The following is a 24,759-nucleotide window of genomic DNA, read 5'->3' as shown; positions in this document are numbered from 1 at the left end:
GGCGGAATAGTGTAAATCCCCATTCCCATTGAGTCCTATGGGACTCAATGGAAATGGGGATCATGGAAACACCGGCAGCATCTCGTAATGCTGCCTGTGTTTCCTCGTCCGCCTGCACGCGGGAGGTGTTAAACCTGCCAGGAACATCACCTCCCGCCTGCAGGGGTCGGACTCAGGCGGTCCAGAAACAACGGTGGCGGCGGGTTTACCGCCACCATTATTTCCGGACCGCCTGGGTCGTAATGAGGCCCTATGTCTACCTATGTCATCCCTGCAAACTGGACCAAGCCCACCAGATTTCTGCCACCCATGATCCTCCCATATAAGATCAAACCGACACCATTCCTACCTCCACTGAACCTTCTGACCTGCAATGCCAAAAACTCCAATAAACCCTATAACGGCCGTCTAGGTGTTATCATCAACGAACCAAATGTCCCCCCTAACATCTTTAGATGACCTAGCCAGAATAACGCCTAACCTCCCATGTCCTTTAGCATGCAGAAACGTCAGACTTGGATCTAGACTAGCTAAGTCCTACTTCTTACCACCCAGACCCCCACCTTCAACCAATCATAACTTCAGCCAACCTCAAAAGCATACTAAAACACACAAATCCCATACCAAATCTAGACGGACAATGGCCGTACTGGATACCACTGTCCTAAGCAATAGCCCCACTGCTATCAGTGGCGCACTGATCAATGCCAGATCCCTGGTGGCACATGCAGTAGAAATAGCAGACCGAATTACCACTAAAGAACTGGATTTCCTTGCAATAACGGAGACCTGGCTACATGCAGCTGCAAACCCCTCCCTTCTTATTGCCACCCCCGACAACTATACAGTCTTAGGATCTGACAGAGAGTCAGTCAGAGGCGGTGGAATTGCCTTTATCATCATATCCTCCTTGGGTCTCAGAATAGTCCCACAGCCTCCAATCAAGTCTTGCAAACTAATGTCAGTCAAACTTCCACTCACTAACTCACGGACCATAACAATGAATCTGATCTATAGACCCCCTGGTCCTATTGGCTCCTTCGAAGAAGATCTCATGACCCTTCTTACCTCTAACACCAAACCCTTTAACGTGGGGCTCAACGACCCTAAGTACCAACCTGCCATAACAATGGCTAACTCATTGTCCGACCCAGGCCTTACTCAAAGAGTACTCCACCCCACGCATGATAAAGGATGATCCTAGATTGGATAGCAGACCTTAATTGTGAAACTACCATATCGTCTATCGAATCACTCCCTTGGACTGACCACTCCCTGCTTCCATTTATTATCCAAAACTGCAAACTTCCAATTAAACAAAACTCCATCGCTCCTTCGATGCCAACCAGAAATAAAAGGAACATCACAGTGGAAAATCTCAAGTCATTTCTCCAACCTCTGTGCCCTTGTTCCTGCCTAACAATGTGTGCAATCTCGTCACTGGCAAAATGCTGGAAAGAAGTCACGAGGGCCACTGTAAGCAAAGACAAGACCAAATTAGGCGCCAAGAAAAAAAAATGGGGTTAAGCGACTTACCCACTTGTACAGCCTGTAGCTGGGAGAGGCACGTCCCAATCCAAGTCACAGGCTGTTAAGATGGATTTCTGAACTCTGTCCTGGAGGGGCAGAGGTTCAGAAGGCCAGCCTAGTTTCTTGGAACAGGGTAACCTCTGGACAAGCCAGACCAATCAGGGTAGCGATGGGGGCGGTCAAGACTAGGTCTCAACAGGGGTGAGGGTGACTGAAAGTCCGCAATGAGCACACAAAGCAAGGACATGTACAAATTACTCCAAACAGGTGTTATATAAAAAAATATAGACACATTTATTACAAGGCCTTTGTAATATTGACCATAGTAAAGAATCGCAGTAAAGCTCAAGTAAACCAACACATCACAATCAAAATACAGTTTATATACAATACCAAAGGGTCTAAAGAGTTAGACGCATGAAATATGCAGACCACCTAGATGGGGAGGAAAACAGGCAGTGCGAATAATAGTTAGACCCAGTCCACCTTCAGAGGCACCTAACTAGAAGGAAGTCCGAGCCCTACGAAGAGGGGAGCCTTGTGCTCAAAAGTACCTGCACACGCTGGTGCCAACGGGCAAAAGGGAGTCTCTTCGAGGAAATCAGGCAGTTCAGATCGGTGAACAAATGAAGACGAACAGATCTCTGCGACTCAAGCGCAACCTCCACTTGGGGGCAGAAGCAGAGCGCGAGTACGGAAAGCCGTGCTGTTTGACACAGTGGGGAAAAGCTACAGGTGTCAAGCTCACTCTTGGATTCCGTCAATTGAGCTCCACCTCCCAGAGTACCCCTCACACCCTTCTCCTCACCTGAATCTTCCTGATCCGATACAAGTCCAAATCTCCGAATTCTCAATGCTTCTTCCCTTGATTGTCGATGTGGTCTGCCTCGAGAGGAAGCCACCCTGCCCCTCTAACTCGGGGCCAAGGGGGCCCCCGCACCGGGGCAGACCGGTTTAGGGGAAAAAGCCAACGGGCGTAAAAAACCCCTTGTAGTAGAACCAAGCAGCTGGACAATATTCACTGAGGACTTGAGGATAAGGACGGCCCTTCAATGGAGAAAGATGGCAACAGAAGGAAGGGAAAGCGGGAAACAGGAAAGTACTTCAAGTAATAGCAAGGTAAGCCAAAAATAGTACACAATAAAGGGAAGTAGGAGCAAGGTGCGGCGAAAAGCCACAGAGGAAAGCACAGAAGCCTATCAACCCGGAAGCCTAACATGGAAGGTTGCAACGCAACTGCTTCCGGGTTGAAGCCGGCTAAAAGGATATCGTAGGTCTGGAAACTAGACTGCTGCTGGAACAAAAACGTAATGACGTGACGGAGCAATTAATGGCGGCTCCACCGCCAACGTTTCCACAATTGCCAATGACCGCGGGGTGTGACAGTATACCCCCCTCCCAATCCTGAACCTCCAGGTTTCCCTGGATGTGTCCGGTGAAAACGCCGGATGAGTCTAGATGCATGTATGTACGACCTGGGCTCCCAGGAGTCCTCAGAACTAGGATAGTTTTTCCATGACACCAAGTATTCTAACCTGCCCTTACGATATCTAGAATCAAGGATAGCAGACACCTCATATTCCTTTGGTCTAACCTTGGGATCACGTAAATGTCCAGTAGTCTTGCCAATCGGGGTGTCTGGATCCACTGGGCTGAGAAGGGAGGAGTGAAAAACTGGATGTACTCGGCTCATGGACTTGGGAAGTTGCAGTTTAAATGCCACTGGATTGATTTTCTTGATAATCTTGAAAGGACCTATATTTCTGGGGGTCAGTTTGGTCGGATGTACCCACCGAGGCAAGTATCTAGTAGATAGCCAAACCCGATCGCCCACCTCCCATTCTGGACAGGGTAACCGAGCCCGATCAGATAGATCTTTATATCTGCGTCTGGCCGAAGCTAAACTCTGTAGTGCAGTGTCGTGGGCTTTAGTGATTTGATCAAGTGTGGATTCGATAGTGGGTATGTTAGTCTGAGAGGGAAAGGTTGGGAGTATGCTGCGTGGGTGATGTCCATAAGAACAGAAAAAAGGACTCAGACCCGTGGCCGAATGCACTGTGTTATTATAAGCAAATTCAGCGGTGGACAAAAGGTTCACCCAATTATCCTGATTCCTGTTAACATAACACCTGAGATATTGTTCAAGAGTGGCATTAAGCCGCTCCGTTTGTCCGTTGGTCTGAGGATGAAAACCTGATGATAAAGCTCTCTCAATCTCTAACCGTTTACACAGGGCACTCCAAAACCGTGAAGTATACTGACTACCTCGGTCTGAAATAATCTTGTCAGGAAGACCGTGGAGCCTAAAAATATCCCTGAGAAATACTTCAGCCATCTCGGAGGCTGACGGTATACCCTGCAGAGCGGAAAAATGTGCCAACTTGGTAAACGTATCAATGGTTACCATAATACAAGTCATCCCCTGAGATTTGGGCAGATCCACTATAAAGTCAGTGGAAATTTGGGACCATGGCTGATTTGGCAAATCTGTTTGTGTAAGCAACCCATAGGGTTTATGTGTGGAGTTCTTGTTTTGGGCGCAAACTACACACGTCTTACAGTGTTGTCTAACATCATGTGAGAGTGAAGGCCAAAAGAAAGATCGAGAGATTAACTCAAGGGTGCCTCGAACTCCCCTGTGTCCAGCAGTAACATGATTGTGACCCTATTCTAGGACCCTTGATTGTAAGGACTTTGAGGGAATGTACAGACGTTGTCCTACCAATAGAAGACCCTCAGACCAATGGATTTTAGATTGCAAGTCACCTGGTACTGTAATTGTCAATTCGGGTTTAGTTTCCGATCTTATCTCTTGCAAGAATGCCGAAACCATTCCCACAATCTTGTTTCGAGGAAACATCGGTTGGCTCCCCGAGGGGGAATGAAAGTCTGCAGACCGGCTTCTAGACAAGGCATCCGCCAAGCTGTTTTGAGAGCCAGGAATGTACGTGATGGTAAAGTCATACTGACTGAAGAAATGTGCCCAGCGAGCCTGTCTTGAATTGACGCATTCCATGTTCCGAAGAATCTTCAGATTCTTATGGTCTGTGCGTAATGTAAATGGATGCCTTCCGCCTTGTAGCAGATGTCGCCACTCTTCACAAGCCACCTTGAGAGCCAAAAGTTCTTTTTCTATCACTGAATAGTTTTGTTGACTGGAAGAAAGAGTTTTAGAAAGATATGCTACAGGATGTTCCTTACTATCCTTCAGCTGGAGAAGTACCGCACCTAAAGCGCTTGCTGAGGCATCTGCCTCTACGATAAAAGGTAGGTCTTGATCCGGTTGAGTTAGGATGGGTGCAGAACAGAATCTCTTCTTGAGGTCGATGAAGGCTTGATTAGCTGATTCTGACCAGAGAAACGGTTTAGCGTCCTTCTTAAGTAATGAAGTTATAGGTAACACAATCAGTGAAAAATGACTGATGAATTTTCTGTAGAAATTGGCCAGACCCAGAAACCGTTGAACCTCTTTCAATGATGTGGGAATGGGCCAGTCCAAGATGGCAGACACTTTCCTTGGATCCATAATGACACCCTCATGAGAAAGAATGTATCCCAAGTATGGAACAGATGCCTTCATGAAGATGCACTTCTCTGGTTTAACTAACAAATGTTGCGATTGCAACCGATGCAAGACTGTCTGAAGATGTACTGTATGTTCAGATGGAGATCTTGAGAAAACCAAAATGTCATCCAAGTATACAATGACACTGAGGTATAACAGATCCGAGAATAGACGATCCATAAAGCGCTGGAAAATGGCAGGAGCGTTAACCAAGCCAAATGGCATCACTCTATATTCAAAAAGACCAAATGGAGTACGGAATGCGGTCTTCCATTCGTCTCCATCCTTTATGCGGAGAAGGTGGTAAGCACTCCGTAGATCCAGCTTAGAGAAGATGGTAGAACCCTGAACTGCTTCCAAAATGTCTGTTATCAGAGGCATGGGGTATCGGTCCCGAACCGTGACTTTGTTTAAACCTCTATAGTCAATGCAAGGCCTTAACTCAGTAGAATCCCTCTTGGGTATGAAGAACAGTGAGGCTCCAGCCGGAGATTTGGAGGGGCGAATGAGGCCATTGGTCAAATGAGAGTCCAAATAACTACGAAGAGCCCTCTTCTCTAGTAGAGACAAAGAAAACATGCGGCTGAACGGAACCAAGGCGTCTGGTACCAGCTCAATAGCACAGTCCTCCGGCCTATGTGGGGGCAAATCTAAGATTGGATCATCTTTAAACACTTCCTTGAATTCCGCCAATTCAGGAGGGACTCTACTGACCTCAAATATACCTTCCTGTTGTGGAGTAAGGACTTGTACCACTTCCTCTGATGCATGGGCTAAACAATTCTGTTTACAATACGGGGAGGAAAAAGCCATGGTGTTTTGCGCCCAATCAATGAGCGGATTATGCCTCCTCAACCAAGGAATACCCAGGATCACAGGAAAATGTGCTGCTCGAATCAAATCAAATTGTAACTGTTCCGAATGCTGGAAAACCCGGACCTTCAGGGTCACTGTAGAATGGGTAATTGGTCCTGACGAGAGTGGTGAACCATCCACTCCCTCTACCTTCTGCAATTCTTCTCGTTTTAACAGAGGGAGTCCTTGTTGGTGTGCCCACAAGGTATCCATAAATATGCCTGCGGCTCCACAATCTACCAGGGCCATGGTAGTAAGAACCTCTGTCGGAGTCTCCACCCGGATGGGCACCACCATGAGACGAGAGTCCATTGAAACAGTCTGAGAAGCTATCGTCACCGTGACATAGGGACTAGCACTCTGACCTCGGTTACTTGTCCCTTTCAGTTCCGAGGTTGATCGTTTCCCGACCGCCTAGTGGAACTGCTGGACAGTTTCGTAGTAAATGAGTGCCTGAAGCACAGTACATACATAGTCCCGCATCTCTGCGACGTTTTCTTTCTTCAGGTGTCAATGAAGATCTAGCAGACCCCACTTGCATAGGTTCTTCTTTGTTACTGGAAGTAGGCAGGGAGGGCAATGAGTGGGTACTAGGTAGAGAAAAGGTCGGGGCTCTTTGTTTCTTTCTTCCTGCTTTGCGTTCACTTAGGCGGTAGTCAATCTGAATAACAATGGAGAATAGATCAGACAGGGTGGTAGGGCGGGCTATCCTTGCAAGTTCGTCCTTTAATTCTTCCTTTAAACCTCGACGAAATATGGTGTATTGGGCCCGTTCTGGCCACCCAGCCTCTGAAGCCAAACGTTTAAAGGTGGAGATATATGTCTGTAAATCACTGGAACCTTGGTTAACATCCAGGAGTTCTTCCGCAGCCACATGTATGATCTCTGGTTGTTCAAAAGTCTGGCGCAATAAGGACAAAAATCCCTCATAGTCTCTTATGACGGGATTATTGTTGGTCACCAAAGGGGCTGCCCACGCTAAAGCATTTCCAGTTAGATTGGATACCATAAATCCCACCTTGGTATGATCATTTAGGAACAACTGAGGTCTAAAGGTGAAGTAGATAGAACAAGCTTCCAAAAATTCCTTTAGACGCTTCGGAGTTCCGTCGAACTTGCCAGAGGATAAAGCCATGGGAGGTAAGTCGGAATCCCTTGTATCTCGAGTAGAGACCATCTGTCTCAAAACTGCATTATCAGCCTTTACATTCTGTAATTCCGTATTCATGGCCTGGACCGCGGCCACTAGTTCCTGTATTTGTTCTGAGGTGGCCATCTTTTCTCTTTGGCATTGCAAACTGTCAAGCTCACTCTTGGATTCCGTCAATTGAGCTCCACCTCCCAGAGTACCCCTCACACCCTTCTCCTCACCTGAATCTTCCTGATCCGATACAAGTCCAAATCTCCGAATTCTCAATGCTTCTTCCCTTGATTGTCGATGTGGTCTGCCTCGAGAGGAAGCCACCCCGCCCCTCTAACTCGGGGCCAAGGGGGCCCCCGTACCGGGGCAGACCGGTTTAGGGGAAAAAGCCAACGGGCGTAAAAAACCCCTTGTAGTAGAACCAAGCAGCTGGACAATATTCACTGAGGACTTGAGGATAAGGACGGCCCTTCAATGGAGTAAGATGGCAACAGAAGGAAGGGAAAGCGGGAAACAGGAAAGTACTTCAAGTAATAGCAAGGTAAGCCAAAAATAGTACACAATAAAGGGAAGTAGGAGCAAGGTGCGGCGAAAAGCCACAGAGGAAAGCACAGAAGCGTATCAACCTGGAAGCCTAACATGGAAGGTTGCAACGCAACTGCTTCCGGGTTGAAGCCGGCTAAAAGGATATCGTAGGTCTGGAAACTAGACTGCTGCTGGAACAAAAACGTAATGACGTGACGGAGCAATTAATGGCGGCTCCACCGCCAACGTTTCCACAATTGCCAATGACCGCGGGGTGTGACAACAGGCTACTGCAGGAGGGCGACCGGTTCCTATCGTTACTACTCACCGGTCCCCGATGCAGGCAGACCCAGGCTTCTCCGCATCAGTTTCAGTGCTGGCAGGTTCAGATACGAGCACGGGACATCTCAGCGTTGTGTAGATTCCGCGGCAGCAGAAGTTAGAGTTGAGGATGTCCCAAACGTAGTGAACCCGCACAGATTGTTACCACAGCAGGGCAACGAAGCGGCTGTGTGCATTTCAGCACAATGTACACTACTCACTTCAGACCTGGGAACGCCAAGTGTACGAATCGTGTGAGAGTGTCAAGGACTCGGAATACAGCAGCAACCTGACGGCGGTTACAGAGCAAGACTCCTGGGTAGGCTGGTCAGTCCACTGGATGGCCCAGAGACACTTCCGAAGGCTTACGTGCAGGAGATGGTGAAGATGCCGAGAATAGTTGTTCCCACTATTCCAAAGGGTCGAAGTACCAGTACAGGCCTTCTCGTTCGATCAGAGGTAGAAAGGGTTTCCCAAAAAGACAGCAGTGCAGAGGAGCAGTCCTTCAGCGGGTCACCAGCGATTCCTCGGTCCAGCCTCTTGGTTACAGGATACTTGGCTCCTTATCCTTCGTTCGTGAGAACACAGGAGATCGACATGGTAGTGGTGTTTCCAGCCTCCTCTTATCCAGGTTTCCCTTCGCGCCAAAACGGAGGGGACCCAATAGGAGATCTGTTCACAAAACACTCACACCATACGTGGACCTATCACGGACCACGGTGGTCCCTGGCACCCAGGATGTGTATTGGGACCAGACATCCCAGCCCGCATCCTGGAGGCACACACCAAGCCTGTAGAAGTCCGCAAAAGCGTCCGTGTTTCGCGGGAAAGTACATGCCCAAATAAGGAAGGCCCCAGGTCGGCTCGACCTGGGGAAGGTGAAGGGGGCAAGACGGTCAGCGGACAGGACAAAGAGCCTCGTGGTCTGGCAATCTTGAGAGCCAGGCCACCCTTTTGGGCTAAACGCGAGACACGCACTTAAACAGCCAAAAGGAGCTCAAAACACAAAGAAACGATCGCTGCCACCAGTCCCGTCCGTGATTCACTTGCACCGTTTGTTAACAATCCACGAGAGTATCTAGGGCCCAAAAAATTACTAGAGACCCAAGAGAGCAGTAATTTAGCTTACAGTGCTCTCTTGTGCCATGTTGCGCGAAAGCTGCAACATGAGCGAAAGAACTACGGAAAACAACGTTTCCCGGTACTGACTGTTTTAAGGGCATGTCAGTATCCCCGTAAGAATGGAGCGAAAGCCCAGAGGAGTGCGGCAGGAAGCCGTGCTTCTCTGGCAAAGTCTAGATCAGGGTGTAAAACAACAGCAAAAAGTTTAGGGGTTGCCACATGGAAGGAAGAATTACCTACAATTAAGAAATTTTTCCTAACACAGGCCGTCAGCCACCGTCAGCCACCAGCCACCAAACATTATCTGGAGACGAATACGGCGAGGGACGATGGGACTTGGAGGCAGGGGATCTGGGGGGCTAAGCATAGGGCTGAAGACAGGAAGCTGCAGGAAAGTCGAGGGCAGATGTGGCTACGGTCCTCGTTGCCTTGCTGCCGAGCATGCTCGGTCTGCTCTCTGTTCCACTGCCTCGAAGGTTTCGAGAAAGGAACCCTAACTGGGCAAGCCATGTCAGGCTGCACCGCCTAGCACGGCCGTCTCTGACAAGGCCCCCGATCACCTCTGGGCCTGTTGGGCTTGGGCTCGGAGAGGATCTTGTAGCCCTCAGGGAGAAGTGTGTCAAAACTCGTGACAAAGCTGGCCTTAAACCATGTCTCGGTAAGGGCGAGAACATCTAGATCCAGCAGTTCAAGGAGGTGGCAGATGTCAGAGCGAAAGTTAAGAGCAGCAGTGATGAGCAGGTTGTCACTTTTTAAAGACTTCTGGGGCGGGGTACAGTGGACCCAACCAGATGTGGCAGAGGAGCCTGGGAGGTAAATGGAGGAAGAGGCAGAGGAACCAAGGAAGAAGTTGATGGCAGTGAGGCTAGAGAGGTGGAGTTCAAGGGAGGCGAGGTAGCCAAGAGAGAGACGCATCAGGTAAGGTAGTCAGGGGAGCAGTGGGGACGAGGGAGGCAAGGGAGCCAGGAGAGCCAAAGCTGGCAAGGGAGCCAGAGTAGAGGAGGGACGGGGTGGAAAGGGAGCCATGGAGGTGGGTGGCGAGGGAGCAAGTTTATAAGAACCATCATTGCCAAAGCCAAACAAGAGCAATATTAAAAGAGGTTAACATCAACCAACATTGCCGAAGCCAAGAGAGGCAAATACTAAAGCAAATTGACAAGAACCATCATTGCCAAAGTCAAGAGAGGGTAATTCAGAAGCAAGATAATTGTAACCCTTATTGCCAAAGAGAGAAAAAGGCAATAGTTGGAAAAGACCCAAACAAGCATTGTCTAAGCCGAATAGAGGCAAGTGTGATAGACACCCATTATCAGCATTTGTTGATGTAAGAGTGGTAAAACAAGAGTAGCAGGAGAGCAGCATTGCATGTGGCAGTCACAAGTGTGGAACACACAGCACCAGTGTGTCTCATGTCTTCCCAGAAGAAGTAGTCAATACTGATGTTGATGAAAGTCTTTGCCAAGTTGTTTGAAGCAAACTTTTCCAAATAAGTACTTGTAGTAGTGTTGGAAGCTTTTAGTCCGGCAGGCGAGTATACCAGGACGGAGACCTTGAAGTAGTAGTCATGGCAGGTTAGTGGACCAGGAAGAAGTCATTTAAGTACTGCCGGTGCATCCAACGTGCTGTGCTCGAGGGTGCTTGTCAGCCCGCCAGGAAAAACCTGGCAGGCTGTCAGGCACCCGCGAGCACAGCCCGTAGTATGGCGGTCTGGTAACTACGGTACCGGCATGCTTACTGGCACCGTAGTTCCCAGACCGCCGTGCTCGGAATGAGGCCCAGTAACACATTAGAAAAACCTAAGAAAAAACAAAGAAAAACACGTTGATATGATCAATATTAGCTGTCTACACACAAATGTATAAAGGTGATCGCTACTCAGTTCCATGCTTTGTGCACCCCATGCAAGTATGTCATAGTTTCACTACTTCATGAGCCCTTGGTTGTGATCAATTCAGCTTGTTGTGAATAAGTGCGCTCAATGTGTTATATTCTGCCATTTTTAAGCATGTGCTTCTCATGCAGTGCCTGTAAATGTTTGTTTATGTTCATATGTTTGTATACGTTTGCTCACCATTGTGAGAGTTCATATATATTTATAAGATTGCCCATTTTAACCTATACACCGTGTCAGCTTCACTGACCTGTGTGCAGGGAAATGTCCTGCTCAGAAGTACGTGGTTCGCGGCGCTAGTAAACGTCCTTCTGAAATGAAACGATATCAATATGTTTACGTTATCCATCAATGTCAAGATTGCCTTTGTGTATTTCCGATAAGTTCAGTTTTTACCTTATCTGAGGTATCGCTATGCATACAGCCGCTCCCGCCGCGTACAGTGCAGCCGCGGCAATCGTGTTCCTGTTAATGTTTTTCCGTTGGCATGGCAACATTGTGTTACAAGATGGTCGATCGCAACTAGTTGCGTCGGCCATCTTGGGAGGGGCAACTCATTAGGAAATATGTGTGTAACATATAATCAGTGTTGTGCTTCGATGGAATTGTCAATGTTGGGTTTTCTACCTGAAATGGGACAATCCTGCATTAAACCTCTCTTCCGCATTGGTAGAGTTTTTACCTCAAATGCGCACTATGTATATATTCCATATCTAATAACTTGATGCAGTCTAAATCAGTTCAATACATTCTACTCTTGAATAAATATCAATAGTTATATATGGGAACTACATATAATTTGGGAACTAAATATAATTTTGTAGAACCACGAGCTTTAGTGGTAATATATGTTCTGATGAACTAATAGTTGAACAATTGAAAGTACAATACAAATAGTGCAAACATTGGCTGAAAATATTACATGTGCATTCATCTTCATGTGTATCCAAGTTTGTACCGATACCTCCTTTTAGCATTTAATCGAGTTAGTATAAACTCACCACAAGGGCAAAATCAGATTATGCAAATATATATAGTTGAGAATACTCCAACACATTCAAGCCATAAGAAGTATTGATTCTAACTATCCGATGGCTCTGCATTTTCAGTCCCAACATGGCAGCAGATTGGAGGGTTGCTCCTTTTTTGGTATTCGGACTGTGCCTAAATCACCCAGAGGCGGCAATAGGGAGTTACTGTTGAGACAACTGGAGACCAAGTCCATTTTGGACCTCGAGACCAAGAAACCTAGGGGTCATAATCTTGATGAAGAGCTATACACGTTTTTAGGCACCTAATAGTATATATTTGTTTTTTTTATCTTTGATGAACTACTTTTATATTTCAGGTACCTTAAATGTTTTTGTATGACCTCTTGAATGTCTATTAATGTCCAACAGTGCCTTCTTTAGATTTTAGCCACCATGTACATTCCCTTTAGTTCTGACGTATCTTTCAGGTTGTTTCTTTCATGATATTGTGCAGTTTAACTTGCACAATTTTGTTTTTAACAAGATCAGTAGTAGGGTTTGTTTTTAATATTGATCACTGTGATGCATACTTTTACACAGAATGTCTTTTGGATTCCTTATGCTTTCTTACTCTCCCCCTTATCTTGTCTCGACCCCTTTTGTCTTTTCCTTGGCGGATATTTCACATCCTTTTAGATGCAGATACTTACATTGCAGGGGTTACCCAGTCATGGTATATCCCTTTGTGGGTCCACTATGTCTAAATATTGTTTTGGGACGCTCAAGTATATGTGTATCATCTTTTTGCAGTAGATGGTTTACTAGGAAGCTAGTTTGCCTTAATAATTGGGCATTTTTATGGTTAAATGCACTTTGCACTTTACGGTGGATGAATTTGTTGATTATGCTCCAGATGTCCATGCATGCACGGTTTTTTGTCATGTATCCTTTTACAGAGAGAAGAGTATTTTTTAATATTTTAGATACTATGTCATTTTAAACATTCAGCGATTTTTAAATTCTTCTCTGATAATTGATTGCATGGTTTATGATTTACATTACCAGCACATTTAGGAATACATCAGTGCATTCATGGACGTAGAGCACTGTGCATATTATTATTACTGTAGCGACTTCAACTCTCATCCCCCCTTCCCTTTTTCCTTTCCTTTGCTGCTAGCACTTTGCACTTTCTTTGCTGCTAAAGCACTTTGCACTTTATACTGCACTTTTTAGCTTGATATGTCCCATCTGCATTTTTGTATTCATACGATGATGACCATGCATTTATGGATTCTTGAGACTTAAGATAATTACGGGGCATATTTACACGTTAGTCAGTAAATGGTATGTACGATATTCAGACTGCGGGACAGAGTTCAGGAGATGGCTGAACAACGGCGTGTGTGCAGATTTTTTGCACAGATGCAATGTTTACTTACATGGAAGGCATTTACTGACTAGGCTTCTACCTTATTAATATTTTATAATTTGTACTGTTTAGAGGCATGATATAGTCCGTATGGCCCCCAGTGGGAGTGTTTCATTAAAAAAATTATTTTGATGACACTCACAGATATCAGTCGTGATTAACACCATTTTCCATCTTGTTACATTATTGGTGTTTTGAGATATTTGACATATTTTGTCTTTTTCTCCGAGCGGTGTATTCACCGTATTTTTTCCTCCCATTGCTATTTCCGCGCGTTGCTCGCCGTCTCCTCCTCAGTCCCTGCATTCATGATTTCTAGGACACTGGTTGAAATTACATAGTAGTTATCTGGTGTTTTGATGACTATGGGGTGTACTTTATTCATATAGTACAGACCGGTGCTTTTAAATGCTATGACATGGCCGCCAAGTGTTTACTACATTGTACTGACTTGTGCATAGGGATATTCTATGCACTGCTACCATAGAGTTTGCCTAGCTCTTTTAAGGAGTCCTTTTTCTGTGTCATTCCCTACCTACGTGAACAAGCGGTCGGAGTACCGTGAAACGTGTCGTTTGTTATTCAGGTTTTCTCCCTTTTTTCATGCACTTTTATTAACCCTTTAAATGCCAGCGACGAGCCGGCTCGTCGGTGGCACTTAAGGGGTTAATGAGGGTGGAAATGTTGGCGGGTTTGGGCGGTGAATACCGCGATTTAAAAAAAAAACCTGTTGGCACTGGAACCGCAATGGCACTTAAGAGGTTAATAAAGAATACTTTGTGCTGCCTGGATTTGCTGTCAAGCCTTTTTTCTTGCTGAGATTGGACTTCTTTCTCTCAACTGCTCTCGGGAGTGCAACCCGTTGGTTTTGCCCTGTCACGGGGCAAAATTTTCATTTGAAAATATATATGTATATATATTCACTGAAAGAACTTTGTTAAAGGGATGTTATGGTTCCAAGTAAAACCGAAAACCCCCTGAAATTCGCCAGTTATGGTAAGCTAAGCAACCATAACTCACGCCACCACCATGCACTGCTAAGACTAACACCCAGGACATCACTGATGACATCACATATCTGGGCCACTTGTTTTTGTTCCTTGACATATATAGGCCAGGTGGTTTTGTTCAGTGGCAGTCAGAATAATAAAATTAAAAAAGGTGCTATATATTGTAGGGGAGGGAAGGTCTAAAAGACCCCCCCTTGCCTACATCCCTCCCCAGGTGAGGGCCATGGCTCACTGGGCGTTCTCCCATACCGCCAGGGCCCAGGCGGTGGGGGGCTCACCTACTGAAGACATTGCCCACACGTTGAATTTAGAAAGGCCTCAGAAACGATTTTTGTCTAACAAAGATGGTGTGAGCTCTGCGCACTGCAGCGCGGCCCCCACCCTTGAAGAGTTTCAACTATCCCTGTTGCCGCAACACCCTGGCAGATCCGCTGTGAGCCTGTTCCCACGAACAAGGCGGACATGAGCTAGCACAAGATGCTAACACTGTAACATTTCGCCCTCCACAGTGTATCACTGCTCCCAGCCTGACCCGGCCTGCAGGCCTGGGTGATGAGAAAAAACTGTAAAATGATCATCAGGTGGCTGAAAGTCCCCAAAATATTAATGTCAAGACCACTTGCAAAAATGTGCGCTTCTCCACAAACCCTCTGCTATTACGAAAACCTGCAAACTGCATAACCATGATAGAATACATACCTCCATGATCTTAGCAATATAAGAGCCCACACCACTGCAGTAGGGTGCAAACAATGAAAGAGCGTACAAGGGTTATTTGCTATGTGTATCACTAAAAAACCGACACTCCATGGTCCTGTGCCATAACCAGACTAATGCTGCTAGAGTACAAGAGAAGATGAATGTAACAATACAGAGGGCTTGTGCGAGAATGCACGTGTCATGTGTGTACGTTTAAGCCCCTTGTGTGCCACTACCGTCACGTACGGTGGCGAGTACGTGACGGTAGTGGCAGTGGAAATTGCAATTATGGTATAATATGTACAGTACGTTATTGAGAGAAGACTGGGCTCTGATGAAGGATTTAATCCGAAATGCATTGGCCATACAGTCATTGTTTGCAGCAAATTGGTGATTAATAACCAATAATTTAAAGAATAAAAATATGTTTGTTTAAAACATTATACATAACTTTTCAAGGTATTCTTTGGAAAATTATTTAAAGAAACAATTAACCCCTAGTGGGAAACACGGTTGTGCGGCCCACACCAAAGGCTATTGAGCCTAGGTCTCATTCATTTTTCAGTCATATTTATGTGCCCTGCACGGTGGCACTACATAGTGGGCTGCACCCTACTAAAATATATTCAAGCTTCAAATTCAACAAAACAGCACGCTATAACAGATCAACCTAAAACAAGCGGTGCCCTCTCTACAACCATTGGTCTATCTTCCATGTTGTGCCATATCCAGCATGGAGGACTTCCAGGGAGCTGGTTTTGATTACTGCGAGTTTAGCCTATCAAGCTATGGGTTATGTCGGAAGTGAACAGGCAACGGGAAGAGAGATCTTTGGTTTGGGTGGAAAGGCAATTTTGTCTGCACAGGGCCACAAAAAAAAAAAAAACTTTAAATATGACTTTGTAATCATTGCATATGGATAATGCTGCCTGCCAATATGAACGGTTCCTGCCTGCCGTCCAAGAATAACAATCTGTATGTCAAAGTACACTCCAACCTAGACCGCGCTACCCCCCCACCTAATTGGTTCCTACCCTCCTCCCAGCCCAACAATGTAACCTCCATCACTGTCCTGCTCCCCGTCCTCCTACCTACTCCCCATCAATTCCATGTCATTTCATCGTGGAATGTTTTTTCGTGGGGGGTTTTACCGCAGATTTTTTAATTAAAAAACTCATGGACATTTTTTTTGCCCCATCCCATTACATTTTTTACCTATTTTCGAATACCCACACCCCATATATATATTTTTCTAACCCCCCTTCCCCTAAAGATTTGATGAGTTTTTTTAGGTAAAAAATCCACTGTAAAAACCCGGCGTAAAAAACATCCTGTGATGAAAGGACATCGTACCCTCACCAGCCTCCACACACGATCAGCCCTACGACTCAGGAGCCACAAGAACCCTGAAACACCATCCCGAAAAGCAACACTCATCCTATCCGCCCACTCAACCTCTCGCCCTCACGGCCAGCCCCACTTAACACACCCTGCACCCTTGTGCCCTCAAAACACACTAAGCTTGATACCTCCCACAGCTACCAACTACCTCCTTTCTCCCTCTCCCATCACACCCTTAGCTACCCACCCAGCCATCAATGCATCCCCCTTCCCTACACAGACACCGTGCAACCGCAGACTAACAATGTTGCATGCTCGCACACTACCAACTTACTGCCACTCTTTCCCAAGAGGCACATCCTCAAGAAATCGCCTACTCGCGCTGCACACCCAAACCTCAGCAGCCCCCCTGCCACCACCACCCCTGGTGTAATCAGCAGCCTCCCTATGCAGCTCACCAAACCACTTGCCTCATTCCAATGTGCCCTCATTAATTCCTGCTCCCTCCCAGCACATGCTCTGGAAATCTGTGACTTGCTCCCCGCACACAAACCTGAACCTCAGTCATCTCTGAAACTTGGCTACATGAAGCCTCTGGCACCGCCTTATCCTTAGCCCTACCCCAAGGCTACAACATCTACCGTCTGGACCGCCTACACACCAAAGGCGGTAGAGTGGCCATCATTGCCAAGGAATTCCTCTTCCTACGACAGGTCACCAACTCATTTGAAGGTAACAGTGACGTTTTGTCCCTCAAACTTACAACCTCCCCTAACTGCACCATCACTATACATATTGTTCCCCCCCCCCTCATCCCCATGGCTGACTTCCATGAGAAAGACATACACCTCCTATCTGACAACCTAAAAGTCTCCTCTAAGTCCATTCTATTAGGAGACCTGAACCTCGGATTCAATGACCCTGAGGATTCACATGCCAAATCTCTTGCCAAAGCTCTAGACACCCTGGGGTTCAATCAATCAATCACTAACCCCACCCACTCTAAAGGTTGCATCCTGGACTGGATAGCCAACCACAATTACTCTCTATCCATCTGCTCCAATGCCCCCTGCCCCTGGACAGGCCACCATATCATCCACTTTTACATCCACATGCCTACGATAAAAAACCTCTCACCACTCAACTACCGCATTCCCCAGTTCAAGGAAAGTAACCAAATCGAGGTTACTGCCCTATGTAGCAACCCCCACTTTCAAACCTCCTTTCTCCAATGATCCCATCGTTCTAGCTGATCTATACAACTCTGCACTAAAGAATGCACTCAATGCCATAGCTCCAGTGTCAGCAGGAAAATCAAAACTGCCAGACACGCAAATGCTTGGTTCACCCCAGAGCTACTGGAACGCTTCTCCTTGAAATGCACCGCCCTCTCCACTTGGTAAACTAACCCACTTGAATCCACAAAACTAGAATTCAACAAGATAGCCACCCAATACAAAAAGGCAATCATCTCGCCCAAATCCGCCTCCTTCAACACTAGGATTACCAATGCAAAATCTGGAACTAAGAAAATCTTTGCCATCTTCAGAGAACTAGAATCACCAGCTCCTACCACGCAGGTCATAACTAAAGACGAATCATGGTGTTCTAACATCAAAACCGCCATGCTAAACAAACGTAACCTTCTGCAGAGCACAATCCCAACCAGAACACATTGCCCTCACCCTCAGCCACACCCACCACTAACCCCTCTGCCCAGGAGGATATCCCCCTCTTCTCCTTCAATGATGTCAGAGAACTTAGTCCTCACCCTCCTAAAACACCTCAAACCTTAGAACTGCAAAGGTGATGACTGTCTAGCCACGATCATTAAAGACTGCTATCACACTAGCCCTGTTTCTCACAGCAGTTATCAATGCCTCCTCCTTGTAACCAAGTAGCCTACTTACCTCTGTAACAGCGCCACGATGCCTGCGGGTTGTTGTGTGCTACACAAATTTAAAAAACTAATAAATAAATAATGCGCTTTAAAATGCACACTTTTATCCCCATCCAAACTCTCGCTTGAGGGGATGGGTTGCAAGTTGTCCTCCTTTACTCATAGGGGGCATCCCTGGGCATGAGGCAGGGGCTGGGGGGCAAAGAGGAGAGAAAGGGAAGAAGGGGGCATGGAGTGCACTCAGGACAGGAGACAAACTGCTGCAGAAGCAAAGAACACCCTGTGCAGAGAGACATGCATATATCACAGCAGCTATTTACCTTCTGTTGCCTGTGATCCTGACTTTCTGCGGGACACTGCAACGCACCAATAGTGTATTCAGGTCTGGAGAAAGAAAATATTACCATAGGATTAATTAATCTCCAAGAATGTACACCACATCCAGAGAAAATATATTTAAAACATATCCAAAGAGGGAGCTGCCTCGCCCCCTATAAATCACAAACACAGGAGAAAGGCTTAACAGAAGGAGCGTGAAGGAAAAGCAGAGACAAGTCAACATTACCCTAAAAGGACACTTTTCTCACCACAAGCGCGTGCAATAGGCCTGTCACTCAGCTGCGGTAAATTATGCCATGGGATTGCTTCAGAGCTTGTGCAGCATTTTCCCTTTAACAATAGAGCAAGAGATGGGGGGGGGGGCAGGAGGAAGCAGGAACGCAGCCACGGCTCAGAAGACTGAGCTACCTAGCGCCTTGGGCAGCGAGGCTGGGGTGCAGCGCTGGAGGACAGACATGCGCAGTACCGAGTAGACACCAGAGAGCATGCGCAGAAAGGGGGAACAGGAAGTAGGAACTCACAGCTGAAACTAAACCCAAGGAGCATGCGCAGAAAGTAAACACCGGAAGTAGGAACTCACAGCTGAAACTGAAACCCAAGGAGCATGCGCAGAAAGGGGGAACGGGAAGTAGGACCTCACAGCTGAAACTAAACCCAAGGAGCATGCGCAGAAAGGGGAAACCGGAAGTAACACTCACAGCTGAAACTAAACCCAAGGAGCATGCGCAGAAAGGGCGAACGGGAAGCAGAAAACTCACAGCTGAAACTAAACCCAAGGAGCATGCGCAGAAAGGAGACACCGGAAGTAGGAACTCACAGCTGAAACTGAACCCAAGGAGCATGCGCAGAAAGGGGAAACGGGAACCAGCAAACTCACAGCTGAAACTAAACCCAAGGAGCATGCGCAGAAAGGAGACACCGGAAGCAGCACGGACACATCCGAAACATCTACCCAGAGAGCATGCGCAGAAAGGGGGAACCGGAAGTGAACCTCACAGCTGAAACTAAACCCAAGGAGCATGCGCAGAAAGTAAACACCGGAAGTAGAAACTCACAGCTGCAACTAAACCCAAGGAGCATGCGCAGAAAGGGCGAACGGGAAGCAGCACGGACACATCGCAGAAAGTATACACCGGAAGCAAGACTGTCACATCTGAAACACCATCTACCCAAAGAGCATGCGCAGAAAAGAGACACCGGAAGCAGACCGCTCACAGCTGAAACATGTACCCAAAGAGCATGCGCAGAAAGGAGACACCGGAAGCAGCACGCTCACACCTGAAACATGTACCCAAAGAGCATGCGCAGAAAGAAGACGCCGGTCATATGTGCATCTACAGTTCTCGAGAGTGTCCATACAACGTTGCCAAAATAAACATGAGGTCCACTTTCCTAAGCAGAGCACATTTCCAAGGACCGAATGGTTCATACTGGTTTTAATCCAGTTAGCCATTTCTTAGCCATGCTTCTGGCCAGTCATTCACACGGACCAGTTTGTAGTGTACTTAGAAACAATGCTATGTGATGCCACTTCCTGTGATGTCACGATGGGGGCGTGGCCAAATAACTTCATGTGATGTCACTCTTGGGGGAGTGACCTAGTGATGTCACTTTCACTACGCCTGGCATTTTGGTGAAATGACATCCCTGCTTCCGCCTCTTCCAAGATTCGCTCTCCACGGCTGCTGAGGCTGGGGGTTGTGTCTCCTCAGGGTAGAAGTGGACACTGTGCTCTCCCTGGGGTGGAATGGTTTGGTTTCTAGGCACCCTTGGTCCGGGGTGCTTGTTCAGATCCTTCCGTCGGACGTTACGGGCATGCCCCAAGATGGGGTTGCCCTGGGCATACCCCAGGTGCTCTGCTGCTGCACTGTTCACAGGGCGTGGAACGGATTGCCATGTCCCATTTTGTGGCGACACTCTCTTCCTCGCATCACCCGCCTGGTGGGGCGGTTTTCGATGTCGGCAGTGAAGGCAGCGGTTCAGGACGCTGTGGATCGCAAGGTTGCCTCTGGGTTACGGAATGCATGCTGTTGCTACCCTGTCCCTCTGTACATCTGTCTGCAAGTCCTCTGCAGCCACTTTACGGGGGTCCTGTGCTGTTTGGTGGCTCCTTGGAGGTGTCGGTTCACTATGTAGGAACGTAGGTTCCCAGCCTATGTTCATGCGGACGAGGTCTGACGACACTCGTCCTCTGCTCTCCCACACACGACTCGCCCTTCGAGGCTGGTTTAGAAGTCCGGCTGGTACATTGGGCTGGCGGGCGTTCTTCACGGACCTAGTGGTCTTCCGCTGCCTGGCCTTGTTAGGACTTCTATCAATTCATGCTCTATCTGGCAGCATTGGAGGAAACAGCATCCTCACTGGGTATTTAGCCCTTCAAAATGGTGGCAGCTTGGTGCACTGCTCAGACGATCTGGTAACGTTGCAGTTGTTTACAAGATGGCGCCCTGATGCAATCCATCCCAAGGATCGTTGCCACAGAGTGACACAGCAGAAGAAGCAGCCCAATGGTGAGCACCTTGTGTCGCTTCGTTTTTTCCCCACTAAGCATTGATGCTGTTACTCTACCCTGTTTTCTATTCCCTGTTTTTCTCTTAGCCCTTCTGTCTTGCCTTTGCCATATTCCTCCTTTGCCCTTCCCGATTCCCTCTGCCTTTGCACTCTGTCTGCCTGCTCGGCGAAGTAAGTTCTGTGAAGGAAACAGAGTTCCTATTCCCTGTCCGATTGTTTCAGTTGCCGCCTTGGCACCTCGGTGCGTTTCTTTTACATTGAGGCAAGTAACTGATAACATCAGTTCGCCAGAGCAAGGAACCATACCATCATCTTCTCTGAAGATACAATGCCTCTGACAAGGGTTTTCCCTGTATGGGTTTTCCCCCTGGCCATCGTCCATAGAGCACACACGGCCACCCTATTCAAATTGGGCTACGTGAATGCTCTTGTGCCATTTTCTAATCAAATCTCTCTGGGTTGAAACACGAGGTGATCTACGATGAGATTACAGGTTAGCCTCCGACTGCACATCCTTACAGCAAGCGACGCCAGCTCCATCACAATGGAACAAATGCAACAAGTATTAGCAGCTCTTCAAGATCTCACCCAGGAAGTGCAACATCTGAAGAATGAAAATGCTGCGCTTTGACAAATGGTTGCAGCTGCACCCATACGAACTGAGCTGCCTCCAACCTCCCTCATTTTGTGGAATTTCGCAGAAAATCCAAAGAAACTCAAGGAGTTCTTGGAATCATGTGTTGTACAGTTTACTTTGAATCCCTCCTATTTTCCCACAGATCACTCTAACGTGAGTTTTATTCTATCCAACTTGGCAGGAAGTGCCCTGGCACCTCCCCTTGTAATCACCAACAATCAAATCCTGGATTCATGTTCTGCCTTTGTAAATAGTCTTCAGGCAATGTTTAGCCAACAAGAACTCACTGACACCACCCAGGAAAATCTCAAAAGAAGACAAGGGTCATTAGATGTGCTGACTTGCAGCACCAATTTCAAACAAATGGCCGGGGAGACCGCCTGGCCTGATGATGCTTTGGTAACACTTTTTCGACAAGGGTTGTCTGAGGAACTCAAATATGAGGTCTCCTGTGTGCCAAGACCTCCAAATCTGAAAGAGATGATTGCATTAACGCTACAGATCGATTTTCGTTTGCAAGAGCAGCAATCCAAAAGACTTAAAGGACGCCTGCAGAAGACGGCCAAAGCTTTTCATTCTAGTCCTCGCCAGCACTCAGAATAGGAGCCCATTCAGGGTGGTATCGCCCGTGGAACTTTGACTCTGGAAGAACGCAATAGGCGCAGGACTCTCGGCCTCTGCATGTATTGTGGATCTTACAAGCATTTGTTAAGGATTGTCTGATCACCCCACCTCAACAGATGGGAAACCCCAGACCCCATCCATAATGGGAACCACGGTCAAGGGGAAAGCTGTATGTTCCCACGCTCACAATCCTCAGGATACCCTCATGATGGTTCTTAAAGTAGAGTTGCATCTCCAGGACAAGATCGTTCATGATGTTCCTGCCCTCATCGATTGTGTCTATAAACAAGGAAAGGGGTCCTGCCTATGTAATTTCTAATCTATTGCACTTTATTCTAATGCAGTTATTACTTCTTGTAGGGCTGCCTGCCAGCATATCATTAGTTGGCAAGCAATGCCTCGCTGTGTGCAGAAAATACAGTGGAAAGCTCAAAAGAGAATGGTGTTCAGTTTATTACTAATGACTGACCCATGTTTTGAAATATATTCATGTTTTAAAATATATGCACTTTGTAACATATGTGAAAAGCGCACAACTTGAAAATCACAGAGTGCAGTACATATCATCTCCTGGATCTGGACATTTCACAAATGATATGTAAAGTAAGGCTAATGAACATCAGACATTTACTCCATGCTAATCCTCATAACAAAACTCAACATAGGCATTGCTTCATGCCTTTGCAACTTGGCACATCATTTGAAAAACATACAGATGTCAAATGCAGTCACAGCAGTGTTCGTTATTTTCACAGGTGAACATGGAGTTCCTAAACAAAACCAAATGCATTACTTTGTGTGGCTTTGACATGCGGAAGTTCCAAATAGAGAAATGTTCTAGTGTCTTTCATAGATGAAAATCTATTCAATGTGTTTCATCTTGGTGGTATAACCTTCACGAGGTTTACTTTACACCAAAAGTCAATTTTCAGCCAGGCTTTTGATGCGACTATCTTCCCATAATGAGTCCATCACATTTGATCTAATAAAGGCAGCACATTACCCAATTATTTTGGATCTTCCTTGGCTTCGGCAACACAACCCCTATGTGAATTGGGCAGCTGGTACCATATTTTTGGGCTCAGAGTATTGGCTTCGACATTGCCTTCATGAAATAGCCATCTGCTTTCAAACTCAACTGAAAACCAATGAGAACAGATCTATATCCCACCTCCAAAAATTGCCCAAAGAGTACCATGCTTATCAACAGGTATTCTTAGAAGACGAATACAAGTAGTTACCTCCACATCGAGTAGAGGACTGTTCCATTGAGATCTTGCCCAACACTCAACTTCCTTTCGGTATGATTTATACTCTCTCTGAGCCAGAGAAAGAGGCCTAAGGTGCATACCTACAGACTTACCTTCAAAACGGGCTGATAATGGTGTTCAAATCCCCTGAGGGTGCATTGATGTTCTTCATCCCAAAGAAAGACACTTCAGAATTACGTCCATGTATTGATTACAGAAGCTTGAATAAGATTACAGTAAAGGGTAAGTACCCTCTTCTCTTGTTCCTGGACATTTTGGAGGCCGTCCGAGGGGGCTTTGATATGTACAAAGTTGAATCTTAGAGGCGCATATCATCTCCTCTGGTTTCAAAGTGGCAACGAGTGGAAAACAGCATTTGGCCCTCCCTTCTGCCACTACGAATACCGTGTCATGCTCTTCGGATTGGCTAACGCCCCGCTTTATTTTCAGCGATTTATGGATCACCTTTTTTCAGATCTCTGTTAGGCAGAAACCTGTGCAGTTCCCTTAGGGACCACTGCAAAAGATTTAAGACTACCGGTGTTAGCAGTAAACCCACTTGGTAGCAGTCTGTACCACCCAGATTTACCTCGTAGCTGTGGCTGAGCAGTCAGACTTCCCTCAAGAAGAGTTAGGCAGTATGCAAAGTATACTCAATAGGCACTCAGATACAATAATACAAGCAAACACTCACCAGAGCTTTGGTATCAAAGTATATAATTATTTATTTATAAACACACAGTTGAAACACTCCAGCACTCTTATTGTAAAATATTCTAAACACAGTTACTATTATGATATATACACCCCTTTTTCCCTATTAGATAAATCACAGTAAAACACCACTTATTTTCATACAGAGGTGAGCGCTTAACTAGATTGCACTCTAATAAGTTTGTGAGAAAGGGAGGGAAAAAGACAGAATATGGAAAGGTACACCACTCTAAGATTCAGGAACACTGTTAGCAAGGCAGAAGAGCAAAAGTCACTGGTGAGTCAAAGTCCAAGGACTGGGCCCACTCTTAGAGAGAGCAGAGCACAAATGCGCCCAAGATCACACAGTTACACTAGGCTTAGAAAGTCTTGCAGAGAGTT

General features: G+C 46.6%; 1 protein-coding gene across 1 annotated transcript in view; it reads right to left on the bottom strand.

Moving 5' to 3' along the window:
• The window catches only part of LOC138498452 (zinc finger protein 850-like), a 50,115-nt gene extending 31,426 nt beyond the window's left edge, over positions 1 to 18,689 (bottom strand). The window contains exon 1 of the mRNA XM_069622204.1: positions 18,624 to 18,689. The gene's annotated coding sequence lies outside the window, so the exon portion shown is untranslated. The remainder of the gene's footprint in view (positions 1 to 18,623) is intronic.
• Positions 18,690 to 24,759: the final 6,070 nt, after the last annotated feature.

Source organism: Ambystoma mexicanum, chromosome 5q, assembly GCF_040938575.1.
Source record: "Ambystoma mexicanum isolate Mex_15411 chromosome 5q, UKY_AmexF1_1, whole genome shotgun sequence".
Lineage (NCBI taxonomy): Eukaryota > Metazoa > Chordata > Amphibia > Caudata > Ambystomatidae > Ambystoma > Ambystoma mexicanum.
Note: the sequence above shows the minus strand (reverse complement) of the source record. Positions and strands in the feature narration are given on the sequence as shown.